At 40.6% G+C, this 14,108-nt stretch overlaps 1 protein-coding gene across 3 annotated transcripts in view; it reads right to left on the bottom strand.

Moving 5' to 3' along the window:
- The window catches only part of KLHL29 (kelch like family member 29), a 395,104-nt gene that overhangs the window by 317,958 nt on the left and 63,038 nt on the right, over positions 1 to 14,108 (bottom strand). For all 3 annotated transcript variants that reach the window (XM_042032873.1, XM_042032874.1, XM_042032872.1), the window contains exon 2: positions 10,049 to 10,155. The gene's annotated coding sequence lies outside the window, so the exon portion shown is untranslated. The remainder of the gene's footprint in view (positions 1 to 10,048; positions 10,156 to 14,108) is intronic.

Below are 14,108 nucleotides of genomic sequence, written 5' to 3' on the forward strand. Positions count from 1 at the left end.
TGATAATCCTGTAACAGGCAGTAACTAAACAGGGGCTTTACCAGACTTGCTCTGCATGTTGAAGAGACTGCACAGCCTGATCCTGATCTGGGGCCATTCAACTATCAGAATAACTGGATTTACTGCTATTCGCACCTTTGTTTTTGCCATTTGAAAGCATCTACAGTGCACAGAACACTGGGCTGTGTTTTAAGCATTAGCAGCATAAATATCCCCTGGTGTACCGTATACTTCACCACTTCTGCCTTCCCGTAAATCAAGCATACAGCCAATCATCTTTTTTATGTTGGACGCTAATGGCAACTCTATTATTCAAATTCAGGCTGTATAGAGCCACCTCTCCCAGGGATGTGAAGCAGCTCAGGAGCAGGCTTACTACTGAGCAAAGGAAGACTCAAATCTGGCCCTGATCTTCCCACTACAACCCCACCACCTCTTCCAATTTATCTGCATCTTTCATTTTATCTTTTCCATGCAAAAGGCTTTTTAGAAAAAAACAAAACACCAAAACTCCTATAAGCAGGAAAAACAAATTAGAAAGCCTTTTCTGCTCTTAAAGAACCACCTCTTTGTGTCCTCATAAATGTTCAGTGTAAATGTTTTTGCTCACATACTCGTAAGCAGAGAAGCTGTTCTTTACTGCATTACAATTAGATGCATAGATAAGAGAAATCTTTCATGTCATTATATCAAACTCTTCTACAAACATACAAAGGGATTTTATAGACTGTTGTCTTTTCTGCTTACTACTGAATTCTCACACTCAGCACAAGATACAGTAAAAGTGAGCAGTACCTTCGCTGTGTTTATCATGTCCTCCAAGAACCATTAAAAAAAAACAAATAAAACAACGTAGCTATGATTTCAGCAGCAGAAACTGTTCTCCCATGGGGTTTCTCTTTTTCCTCCCTCCCTCCACTCATCTTTCAGTTCATGAAGATAGGGAACGTGAAAACTAAATGGACTTATGTGTAAATAATTCATCTTTTCAGGCACATCAAACTAATACCTGAGTTCATGCAAGGGGCTGGCCAGATGTAGCTGATTCCAGTGGTATTTTAAACAGCATTCTGGAGAGCTAAGCACAAAAGGTTGTGAGGAAATGCTGAACAGCTGTGTTGATAGAGTTGTTTTTAAACAACACGTGTTGAAACTCTACCTATCCTTACTGAACACAGCTGACGGGGACACATTACCAGCCGTCCTGAACTGCCACTGCGTTTTGGAGACTCATGTCTGCACAAGAGAGGCTTGGTGAGCAGGGTGAGCTCTGGCACATCTTGGGAAGACGATGAGAATTACAAAAGCTGAGCATCATTTTCCTGCCAAGTAGCAGGAAAACATGTGGCAACATAAAGCATCTTTAGGAGCACGAGTCCCACAGGGCAGACATCCACACAAGCTGAGCTGATCCTGTGAGCCAAGTTGCTTTAAAACAAAGTCCCATGGGGACTGGGAAGTGAAGTGGTGGTAGTAACTCTGCTTCTCTTTAAGCCATGAAGGAAAATAGAAAGTATTTTGTGTATTTTTAAACATCCTAAGCACAAACAATGGATTAATTTTTGCGGGAAGTCCAGCAATTAACCTTTACTACCCTTGCAAGTCAAGTCATGTTTCTTGTGCTAAATAAACCATACCAAACTCCGGCGGCAAAAAAGAGCAAAAAGAAAATCTAGGGACTTGTGGTTTGGTTTTGTTTTCACTCTTTTAAAAGCCAAAATCTAAACCTTTACATTCTGCTTGCTTTAATAACAAAAGTGGTCTCTCTCCTGCTAGAAGAGGCATCTGCAAAAGGGGACCAGGGAAATAGGGCTTGCGCACAACGAAGGTCTGTTCTTCTGATTTACAACAACTTCTCATTGTACAAACTGAATTAGAAAATGCAGCAAAGAAATACAATTAAATTTCAGGATAAAACAACCATTTTAGTAACAGTACTTTGCCTGCGTAGGAAGTGGTTGCTTAAAGTGAAGAAATCATTTTGCTATGTGGAAACCTTGAGCAGGTTAGTAACCCACTACTGTACCAGAGATTAATTTCTGCAGTCAGGTTTGTATCTTCAAATTCACTGAAGTGGAGATTTATTGCAACAAAAACAGAGAAAACCACTGGAGGGATATGTTGGAAGTGCAGCAGGGCAAAAGGAAAACTAACAGAAAATACAATATTCTTGGATTTGCAGTGCAACCTTCACTGATTTATTCCAAGAGAGTTTGTGTTTCCAGTTGAAATTAACATGGCTCATATGACTATAACTTAAATCACACAGAGATAAGATTTGGTGAAGAGTAAAGTTTTGCAGCATGTGCTTTGGATGACTTTCATTAGAAATAGCTCAAAATAACTTAAGAATTATCATCTTAATGACATGCTTACCCTTGAGGGGAAGTTTTGAGCCCTTCAGCAGAAAGCAACCTCACTGCAAGCAGGGTTTTAATGGCTCTGAGTTACTGTTTATGCAGTGGGAGCTCTCCTTATCAAACATGTTTAAAAGTGTCCTCGTCCTAAAGTTGCCTTTACTGGGCATCCCATCACAAATTTATGCCTTCATGCTTTGCAGAGTAATTATGTCCATAGACCCACATAAGATGTCTGTGAGCAACATGGACTCTTCCACCTGGGTATTCTTCCCACATTATGTGGAAAAATTAAGTGCCTCATAGTCCTTGTGTGTGGAAGCCACTCTAAACCCAAATATACAACATTTTCTGTCTGTAAGGTATATATAAAACACATGTGATGAGGAAATGTGCATTAATTGATTCTGACAAAGAACCACCACAAAGCAGTCCATCATCATAATGAAATGCTTACAATAATCCCTTTCGAATTATAGTTCTGACCCTTGGTGATGTGGAAAACAGTATTTGTTTCCTTACTTCAAAAACCAAAAACACTTGCTGCAATCTTTTGCTTGAAAGTTCAAAACTGAAATTGTTCTCACTCCAGCCCAGCTGACAGCATTAATTGTGGAGAAGCTCGCTTCCAGAGGAAGTGGAATGTAAAAACAAAGTTGCTGTGACCTTAACAATAATCCTGTTTGCATATTACAATACATTTTCCTACTATAACAAGGCAAAGTCCCTTGTGTTCCGGTCAGAAAAAGTCATCTTCCAGTAAAAGCATACTGTGATCAATAACATTTTCTTAATATATTATGTTATCTCCCACTGAAACACTTTTTCACTTGGCATTTCAGGCTGCCGAGTAGGGGAAATTCATGACAAAACTAAGATAGTAAATGAGATACTGCAAATTAATTCCATCCAAGAGCAATCTTTTAGTTCGTGAGCAATTTGACAAGCCAGTGTTGTCTGACTGCAGCAGAAGCTTTCTCAGCTTTCAAATATACATGACACAGAAGAATCTGCTCCACTACCATACCGAACTTCACTTCAGCCTGCATAATTTTGTGTTAAAATACATTAGAGTTTCAACAGCCAACTCTGAGACCAGAACTGGCGGGGCATACTTTAAATATTAGTTCAGAAAACAGACTAAGAAGTCTGCCGCATCAATCCTGTGAAATCCTGTTTTCAAGTTACAGCCCAAAGCATGGCAGGGCACAGGAATTCTGTGCTTCCTTACAGGATTTGCCACAAACTCTCCTGCAACCTGACCCTGAAAAGGCCCAAGTGATGACAATGCCAGGTGAAGGATCTCAATTTGGTACTGGTAAGGTTCAAAGACAGCTTTATCACAATGGGCATTATAGTGAAGTGCTTCTCCATCTGCACATCTGAACTCGCTCTTGCTATGATGAGTAGCAGCTTTATTGCCCCCTTGGGGTTACTGTCCTTCCACAGGTTGAAAGGCTGACCTGCTGGCACACAGCCAGGAGCAGAGCCCATCATCATTTTAGCAACAGAAGCTGTGGATTTACTGAGAGCAATTGGTGTTCGGCATGGTCCAGGAAGGAGTGATCACACAGGAAGGTGCATGCAGGATATTGGGATATTGTCAGTAGGATTACCTACACACACCTGATCTCCGCACGATTAGGTGCAGAATCACTGCTGTATTAATATTTCAGCATAAGGAATAAGGGGCAGGCAGCTGTTCAATATTCATGCCGTAGCAATGCTCTCTGTATGAATTCTCTAGCAGGAACATGTAAAGGCTGCACCATTACCCCGAAGAGTTTACCAGCCAAAACCCCAATTAAAGAGATCCTTTAGCATGTACCCTGTTTTAAGCTCACAGGGCAGGCTCACTGACTAATTGTATTCTTAGAGTGAAGGATGTGCTCCATTTTTTTACTAACTCAAGACTCATGTTGAAAACAACATAAAAGGAGTGGGAGAAAACAGATGAAAATTTAATTTATATCTGCAAATCCCAACACCTCACAAGATCAGAAACATGTAAAGGGCCAAAAAACTCATCTACCCAAGAAGTCATTCATAAAAGATAAACATCCTTTTTAATTGTGGAAGAAATTCATGCAGGGAAGATGCACAATACTCAGCTACAAAATAATTCCAAGAAGCTTCATGTACATTTGTGAGAAAGAGAAGGCAAAAATAAGATTGGTCCCACTGATAAGCAGGAATACAGATGGCATTATAAGCAAACTAGATGGGAAGGACAAAATAATCAGGGTTTTGAAGGACAGGACTAAGTTTATGTGGGTTCCTGGTTGTGGGTTTTTGTGATATTTTTTTCTTTTAAACAAAATAAATTAGGCAGCAAATCTTCATGTAAATGAGCACTTCTAAAACAGCCTTTCTAGGTGAATCATTTCTTTTACGATTAATAAAATCTGCAATCTGAGCAACAACATTCTGATGACTTTTTGCCATTTGCAATTATCGCTCATCCCAGCACCAGAAAGCTCATTATTATTAAAGCTGACAGAAAGAATACTTAACTGCTTTTATGAAAGGACTTACTTTTTAAAAGAATTAAGTTTCTAAGCTTTGTTTCTACTTCCAAATCTTCTGTGTGAAAAAAAGGCTATCCTAACAACCCTTGTGCTTGCCACCTTCGATTTCCAACACATAATTTGGATAAAAGCATCCAATTTGTACAGTAACACAAGACATTACAGAATAACACTTCTTAGGTTTAAAAGCAGCCTACAAAGAATATGGAGTTAACATAAAGCTGTGCAACTACAAACATATAGTTTATATCATAAAAATACATATTTTAACTTTTTTATAGCACTTTTCTCCTAAGTAACTAAAAGCATTTAACAGTTACTGTAGGACTTGTAGTACTCTTGTGAATAAGAGTGAATAATCTCTATTTTAAAGGCATGGAAGTCAAGGCACGACTATTTCTAAGACAGCTGTGGAAGAGACAGGAACAGGAACCACATCCAACTCCAAGCTCTGTGACTAAATCCACGTCTATTTGACATGTATTATCTACAGGCAGAAAGAAACACAGGTGTTTTTGTTTTGGCACCTACAGAGATGTTAGAGTGAGTACTGTCTGTGCTTCACTCCATCCTTGCTCCCTGATATAACAACACAGTAAAATCAGAGCCCTCTTTCAAAAAAAAAAAGAATAAAAAAACCTCAAACACCAACATAGATGCTGTTAAATGGATGCAAACTCAAAAAATACTGCCTGATTCATAGGTGCTTGGGAAACATTGATCTGAGCTCTTCATAATCATAGATCTCCAGTTTGTCATGATTTAGTGGACGGTTCAACGTCTGGAGCATGTGGTGAGCCAGGATCTTCCTAGGGTGTGCAGTAAGAGAGGCGACAGGTGCAAGCTATATGAAGGGAAAATCTGGTAAGAGATAAGGAAGAAGAATTCAAAGCAGGTGGTTAACCAGCAGGATGGCTGTGTGGGGAGGCTGCAGAGCCCTCATCCTCAGGAGTATTAAAGGACTTGCCTGGACATGGACACAGTCCTGAACAACCTGCCCTGCCTCTGCAGTTTGCCTGCTTCGAGCAGGAGTTTGGACAAGATGACCCCTCCAAGGTCATTCCCAAACTGAATTGTTCTTTGAATACCATCCCAAAGACAAGTGAGGTTGCTATTTGGTTTCTCTGCTGCATCCCAAAGCTTATCACAAATTCACACAAGAAGTGTGGCCCTGGATTTCTGGACTAACTTTTTCTACTTTATTCAGCTTGCTTCTTCTCCTGAAAGGGATAAAATGGAACAAATCCAAATCTTTGCTTTCAGCCACTTGAAAACTGTGAAAAATGAAAAAGCAAAACACAATCACTGTGTTCAAGCTCCTAAAGACACGTGGTCATTTGAGGTCTCGCTTGGAGTTTACACACCTTCCTGACCCTCCCTCCTCCTAAGAAATACTCCAAAAAACAATCAGTCTGCTGTGCAGGGAGACCCACAGTTATTAAAATAACTTCATCACCAAAACAGCTCTCAACTTCATTTCAAATTCCTTCCCACCATTCGCACTGTTGTAAGTGAAAATTAATTCAGTTTGAACCAGAAAACACTGGGGTTAAGTACTTCTTCAACTGGAATACAAAATCTGCAACCACACGTGACTTTCAGGATATACAGGGCTACAGTCAACATGCAGAAATACTTTTTATATCCTTCAGAAAAACTGAGTTGAAAGGTCTTTTAAGGGAAACAGCTGAGTGAGGAATATCCAAAAATGGGTGAGACAGACAAGTGTGCAATGCCTACATGCAGCCCGCTACCAGAAGGAGACATGGAGAGTCCATCCTGGAACTCAGGCCCTTTTCAAACAACTTCTCACATGCAACAGAAGCCTCCAAGAGGAAGCCTGGATACACCTGCCTTCTCATTTCCAAATTACTAGTTTTCAAAATTCTTTTGTTATATTATATGTTGTATAACCAGATCATAGGCACCATAGCAGAAACGCCCATGGACATCCCACAGCCCAACAGAATCACTTTGCAGTAAGTGGATATTCAGCCTAAGATTATCCCAGACATTTCATACTGATGTGACTAGGAAATGTGGCAACTTATCACAAGCCAGATTTACTAGACATTCCCCACCACAGAAAGTGAATTAAACTGTCACTCATTTCTGTATGAGCTGCACTAGTGTAACTACTTCTTCTTGAGTTGGACAACACTTCTCTGAATTAAAGCCAAAACACTTTGTTGCAAGTTAAAAGTCTTTATCCTCCTTTCTGTACATTTTCTTTTCCTTTCCACTGCTCTTACTTTCTGCTCAATTATTTCTTCCCCTGACTTGGTATATTTACCCCTTTTTGCTCCACTTGCCCCCCCCCCCCATTCTTTTGCTCCCCTCCTCAGTAAATATAAACAGAGGGATCTGGACAGGAGCTCCAGCCACGCTGGCCAAACTAGTAATTATGATATCAGCACTGAACTACTGCTGCCCTTTTGGTCCTTCCCTCAAAGTATCAGTCAGCAAAGCTTCCAGGAGCACAGGACTATGTCTCCTTTCCCCAGGAACCATTTGATCATCATGTCCAAGCTAAGGCTGAGACTGTATTCCTGAGTGTTTGTTCTCTGGCGTACCTCCCAACATATATACTCTATTAAAATACAGGAAAAGTGGATACATTACTCATCGTGAGGGTGACCAAAAAAAGAAAAAGAGCAGAACTACCACTACAATTACAGTTGTTGGCATTGCAATTTGTAGCATCACACACACACATACACATGCAGGGACAAACAAAAAGAAGGAATATAAAATATGTCTTGTTCATAAATCAGACTCAATTTCCAGAAACAGTTTCATATATGTATTATTATTATATACACTATTTATGGCTGTGTACTGGCAGTACAGAAAAAAGCATTAAATACACTCTCTCATATACACTTGTACACACCTAAGCATACAAGAAATTTCCTGATCTATTGTGAATAACAATGGTAAGAATTGAAAAAAGGATTCTAAATTATCAGAGCTACATGTAAAGCTTTAAGCTGGCTGCTCATGGAAATAAACACATTTCCAAAAGTGTTTCACTGTTTCCAGAGTACAGCTCACGCACATTTATGGGAAGAGGTTGCCAGAAACACTGTGACGAGGATGCACTGGGGATACTGAGGTGTTCCATAAGGAATCCTGTGAAGAAAGAGCAAATGCTGGAAGTAGGGAATGCATGACAGTGTATGAGAAAGATTAAACAGACTGAAAAAATGAAAAACAAAGTAATATGGGACTTGGTAGTCTTGACAGACAGTGGGTACAATTTGAGCCAGCAACGTGCCCTTCAAACCCAAGCATGTCCATTCTGGGCTGCGTTGGTGAGACCACAGCCATCAGGCCCAGGGAAGAAATCCTCCCCTCCCCTGCAGGATTTGTGAGCCCTCCAGAACAAGAAGGCTTTGACATACTGGACGAAGTCCAATGGAGGATTACTGGTGGCTAGAACAGAGGTCTCTCCCAGATCTCACTATGTTTTCCAATTCCCCAAAGGGAAGGTGCAAAGAGAACACAGTGAGCCTATTCTTGAAAGGGCAGCAATATGACAAGAACGAAGAAGCTGCAACAATGAAAATTCAAATTATAAATGAAGAAAATATCCTTCATCAGGTAGTGAAACATGGTAACAAGGGTCTAACAAAACTTTGGAGTCTGCACCCTTGCAGATACTCAAAACCCAACTGGATGTGGTCCTCTGCAACCTGTTTGAAGTGATCTTGCTCCAAGGAGGAGATTGGACTAGACAACTGCAGTTGTTTTCCAGCCTGAATTATACCAGAAAATTACGTATCTGGATGGAAGAAGCCAGATAGCTGATAAAAGGAGGCCAGGAGGACAAGAAACGGCATAAGAGGGTAAGATTAGCTCCATAACGAAAAAACAGAGAGAAGTGCAAAAAGAAGCTAGAAAAGGGAATAAAGCAAGAAAAATAGCAGGTTGAAACAGAAGGTGAAAGCAGAGGATCAAGACTGAGGAAGAGGCAAAAATAAAGAAAAATCAAATCTCTGTTCACAAAACTGAACTTCCCTCCTGTAGGCAGGAGGTGAAAAATTCCACAAGAGTCATTCAACAATGAAGTATTAAAGTTTCTACTGTAATGTGCGTAGTAGAATTGGATAACAGAGGGAATCAGTTCTTTCTTTTCCCTCCCCATGACCCCAAGAAACCAACTAACCTTTAATCTCCCTTTTCCAAATATTTGAACTCAATCTTGCAAACTTCACGGATATTTTTACTACGTACACATGTCCTGGGGTGACGTTACGAAGCCGCTTTATTCCTTAACCGTGCGCTCAATGCCCAAGGACGCTGTGCCCTTAACATGGACCCAAGGGGGCAGTTGAACGGCTCAGCCCAATGGCTCCAGGGGCTCGGGAGGGAGTGGGCTGGGAGTGCTGTGCTGCTTTTTGGTTTCCGTTCTGTTCCAGCTAGCTGGGAAAAGGTTCTGTTGGGGTTTTTTTCTTGTTCTTTTTTCCCTTCCTTTCCCCTTGCCTCACTGCCTCCCTTCCCTCCTCACCGGTCCGGGGAGCCTGCGGGGTGGGCCCAACTGGTCCCACACATTCCCTCTCTGGGAATTTGTTGTTTTTTGAGTAGTTTTTTATCCTGTTCTACCCTGTTTTGTGTGTTAATAAACAGTTTGGTTTCTTTTTCCCACTTTCACTTCTTGTGACCCGTTTGTCTCACTGACGGAGGAAAAGGGGAGGCCCTTTTCCCTTCGGAGGAGACACTCACTCCTGAGTGTTTCCTCCTGAAGTTTTGTCTCAATGACCGAGACAACACACTATGAAGAACATTTCACTTGGAATATAAAAATACATGCACTTTTATCAGCTTAAAACTCCAAGTTCACGACACCCAAATAAGCCTCTTACAGCTTTTTACAGTTTTATAAGATATGGTCCCATGAGTCTAGGCCTATATACACAAAAAATTTTGCTCCCTCTTGGAGCTACACCACCAAATTCAAATACTCCTGATCAGGTTTACAGCATTAGCATTTATCATGTTACAATATTTTTCTATTATAACACAGATGGTCAGTTGCACGTGCTGCAATAGGGACTTGCTGCCATCACTGAAAGTGAAAGCAGAGCCCAAATTGTGTTTGTGTAAGCAAGGAAGAGACCATGACCAAAAACCCACAAAAAAAAGAGACATCTGCACACTTACCCTGCGATATCCAGAATCTGTATCAAAATCAGCCTCAGGTGTAACAGTCAGTAAACAGGACAGCAAACCCTTGCATTTAGCAGAAGATTTCCGGGAAGCCAGATTACCTAGAAAGAGTTGAAAAGAGTTACTTTAATACACAAAGATGAGATCACCTATGCATAATGAGAACAGGCTTCAAATGAATCACAGCACCAGAAAAAAATAAAAAAGAAAGCTGCTCAATGGGAGACCACCATGATCAGCATGGAGAACTCAAACCCCAGAAGGCGACAGAAAATTTGTTACAAAGCACGGAGAGTTAGATGCTGATAGACGCTCAGGGTTTAGCAAAGAACATCTAATACCCAAGATAACATGGTGTTAACCCTCTAATCAAGGATGTGGAGGAGACCAGAAAGAGCACGATATTTTGCTTAATTAGTTGCTATCAAAGAGAGGATGAGTTCAAGCACTTGCAAAAACAAGGCAATCTAAGACTATTTAAAAGTTTAATAGCATTCTAGAGTCTTTGGTAACACACAGTTTGCCCATGAAATCAAAATAATCCCTGGAGATAAATTTAAAGGAATATATCTCATTTTAATGCACAGAGTAAAATGACTATTCATTAAAGCAAAGCAGTTTTATCCCTACATTCTCCATCTCACATGCAATACATATTGAAGTAATCTTTATGACAGGAAGTGGCATGTAATCCTGCAAGAATGAACTGCTGTTGTTATCTGTAAATCAATACAATTTTTTTTTTTTTAAGTGGATATAACAGTGCCTATTGATTTCATGTTTTTAGCACTGGAGTTTCAGTTTCTACCAAGAAGATTCTTACAATGACAAGATTGCTGCATACATGTAATTGAGTTGATACAATCTGAATCTGAAGTTTACAGTGCACTTCTCTCTGCAATGCAATCAGGGCTCCTGTCCCAATGCCTCAGCTTAAGCCTTTTTTTCCTTTTATATAATCTTTATATTTTGTGGCTTTATAATAATTTTGAAGTGGTAGAGTAACACTTCACTAATCCAACCTGCAAGCTATGGAAAGTTTACCATGCAGAAACATCCCCTTGGAAGTTATCTCCCTACCCTGCTAGGATATTATTTAGGAATATTTGTATGACTTTTGTTATGTTTAAATATCCTGACCAAATAATTTCCCTTGTGAAAGCCTGAAACTGGTTCAGTGCTGAATATCTACAGCCCAAAGAGGTGTGGTGAAGTTGAGGATGGTAAGGGTACAAGAGACAGAAGCACACAGAAAAACTAAATGACTTATCCAAGGTCACTTTGTGGATCAGTCAGGCAATGAGCCCCATTAAGAGTTTAATAAAACTGCTAAATTCCTACTATATTTCTGCAAATGAAGCATATAGCAACTTTGGCTTGACTAGCTGACCAAATGGCTCATGCTGCAATGAATGATCTGTAATGAGAGCTGGCTGAGAGGCACAATGCACCATCAGCCTGAGAAATGAGGGAAAAAAAAAAGATCAGACCACTAAAAAAAAGTTTAAAAGGATGAGATTAGGGCTAGATGAATAACATCCCAAATCAGGTTAGGAAAGCTAAAGTGCTGAGAGAATTAAATCTGGCCAAGGACATCAAGGGCAACAACAAATGCTTCTATAGGTATTTCTGTGACAACAGGGAAGACTTGGGAAAATGTTGGCCCTCTCCAGAAGGAAATGGGAAATCTATTTACTTGGGATATGGAGAACATTAAGATAGTCAGTGACTTTTTTGCCTCAGTCTGCAGTCACAGGCGCTCCACCCACACCGCCCGAGTCTCAGGCAGGGACTGGGGGAGTGAAGAACCATCCGCTATGGGATAAGATCAGGGTCAAGACCATCTAAGGAATCTCAAGGTGTTCAAGGCCAGGTCGGATGTTGGTTAAGCAACCTGGGCTAGTGGAAGGTGCCCTGCCCATGGCAGGGGGCTTGGAACTATATGACCTTTAAGGTTCCTTCCAACCCAAAGCATTCTATGATTCAATAAAACACATAGAACGTTTACATGCAGAAAAAACTGAGAGCTGTCTAACCACTAGCCAGCTACGCATTAGTTTCTTGAAAACATAAAATAATAAAAGAGGAAGCACATGAAAGGCTGGGGAAGGTGTGGACATGTAAACATCTTAACCACATTATTGCTCATCATTACAGTTCATTCCATCATACAGAGCTCCACGCTCTTCCTGAGCCTGTCTTCTTCACAGGTCTAGATTCACTTTGGAGCTAAGGCTTTTCACATAGCTGGTCTACGTATTTATGTATTTAACACTTCTTGAATACATTGTTTTGACTTTTTAATTGAGTATTTCTGACTTTCACAAGATGACTAAGGAATATAGCATGGACTGCCTAAAAGCACTCAGACAAAAATAGAATCTTTTCTTAGTTTTGCTTTTAGTTTGTTGAAAAGAGCATTGTTTTCATGAGGCAGTTTATGGAAAGGAAAGAAAAAAGGGGAAATTACTCAGGGGAGTAATTTCTGTTTTGCATGGTGACTCATCACATCATAGTTACCCTATCATCTCCAAGGGCAACACTAGGCCAGAGCTACTCTGAAAGATCTCCTTAGGGAAACACACACTTCTCCAAGCCACCTCAGGACTCTCGCTCCAGAACTTCACAGAACAGGAAAAAAACCTTTGAGAGTAATAAAAATAAAATGGGTTTCAGACAGGGAAGAAGCCTGAGAAGCCAATGACAGTTTTGCATGAAGGAAACCTTCTTCTATCTCACCTCAATAATGAAAGACATGAAGAATATTTACAAAGCATATTGCAGGCTCTAGACAATGATATAGAAAGGCAAAACAGAACTCAGAGCTGGATATGGGACATCTGAAGAAAGAAGAATCAGAAGGAAACGAAGGAGCAAGAAAGGCAATTACTTGTCACCATGAAAATGGTATGCAAAGACATGCCAAAGTTCAAAATCTGTTTGCTTACTCTTGGACACACAGTTCCAGAGAAGTGCAAAAATTATTTGGGGAAATACGACGACAGACTTAATGGTCTTTAACATACTGCAATTTACATTATTTACTAGCATTTGGGTGAGTTTTGCTTCCCCTGCGTTAGAAAATCTTGGCTGTTTATAGGAAGGGATTTTAAGCTCACCAAAACTTTACTGCAGTTACCATTGAGGGGGAGCAACACCTGCCAGGCAGTTCCGAACCACTAAAATAAAATATTGAAACTGGAAAAGGCAGAAACACAGCAAGGAGCTTTCAACAGCAAACCCAAAGGTTGTCTCTCATCATAGCATACTATCCTGCACAGAAGTAAAACCTCTATTCCCTCCATTCAATTGTCTTGAAGGTGCCTTACAGAAGCCTACAGCAGCAGCCTCATCTCTCCTTCGGGAGCCTAACTACCGCAAAATGGACAGGTTAAGTATTCTGTCCTGTGCCTAAGCTTCTAAATTAAGTAACTTGAAGCAACTAGATCTAAAGCTACCTACTTTAGACACTGCATCTCTTCCTGCCTGAAGCAGAGAGCTCTTTCTTCAGGTTAAATCAGCTGCAGGCCATGGTATAGAAGGTTGGCATCAGCTCACCTCTCATCAACATGAACATCTTCATGAAGGGATGGAATAATCAAAAGTGCCTTTGGCATGAAAGACCTGGTCAGTGAGAAGCAGGTCTGGATCTTTTGGAGAGAGCAGCTGTTATCAGTTGGACTCCCCTCTACAGTTCTGGGTTGGCTAAAGAAGAATTCTCATCAAGGAGAATTGCCCCAGCAAACGATGAGATATGGTGACAGCACAAGCAGCTAGCAGAAAGCTCAGCTCTAAGTAGTAAATCAGAAAAGAGGGTGAGGGAAACAATGATTTCATATGATGTCAAGCCAAACCCACAATTTTTTTATGCAGCAAGACACTGTTTCAGAGCTTCTCTGTCACAGACAAAGTATCCAAAAGCAATACAGTGGATCTGAAGAAAGGTAAGGAGCAGGCAGCAACATCTGGCAACTCAGTACTGTAGTGAGGAACTCATTGTTCCAGAGCCTCCCTGAATAAGAGATCACTTAACAGCAGAGGTACACAACATGGA

Source organism: Corvus kubaryi, unplaced genomic scaffold (assembly GCF_017639235.1).
Source record: "Corvus kubaryi isolate FWS band 111438036 unplaced genomic scaffold, C.kubaryi_AGA036_p1.0 37354, whole genome shotgun sequence".
NCBI classification, from domain to species: domain Eukaryota; kingdom Metazoa; phylum Chordata; class Aves; order Passeriformes; family Corvidae; genus Corvus; species Corvus kubaryi.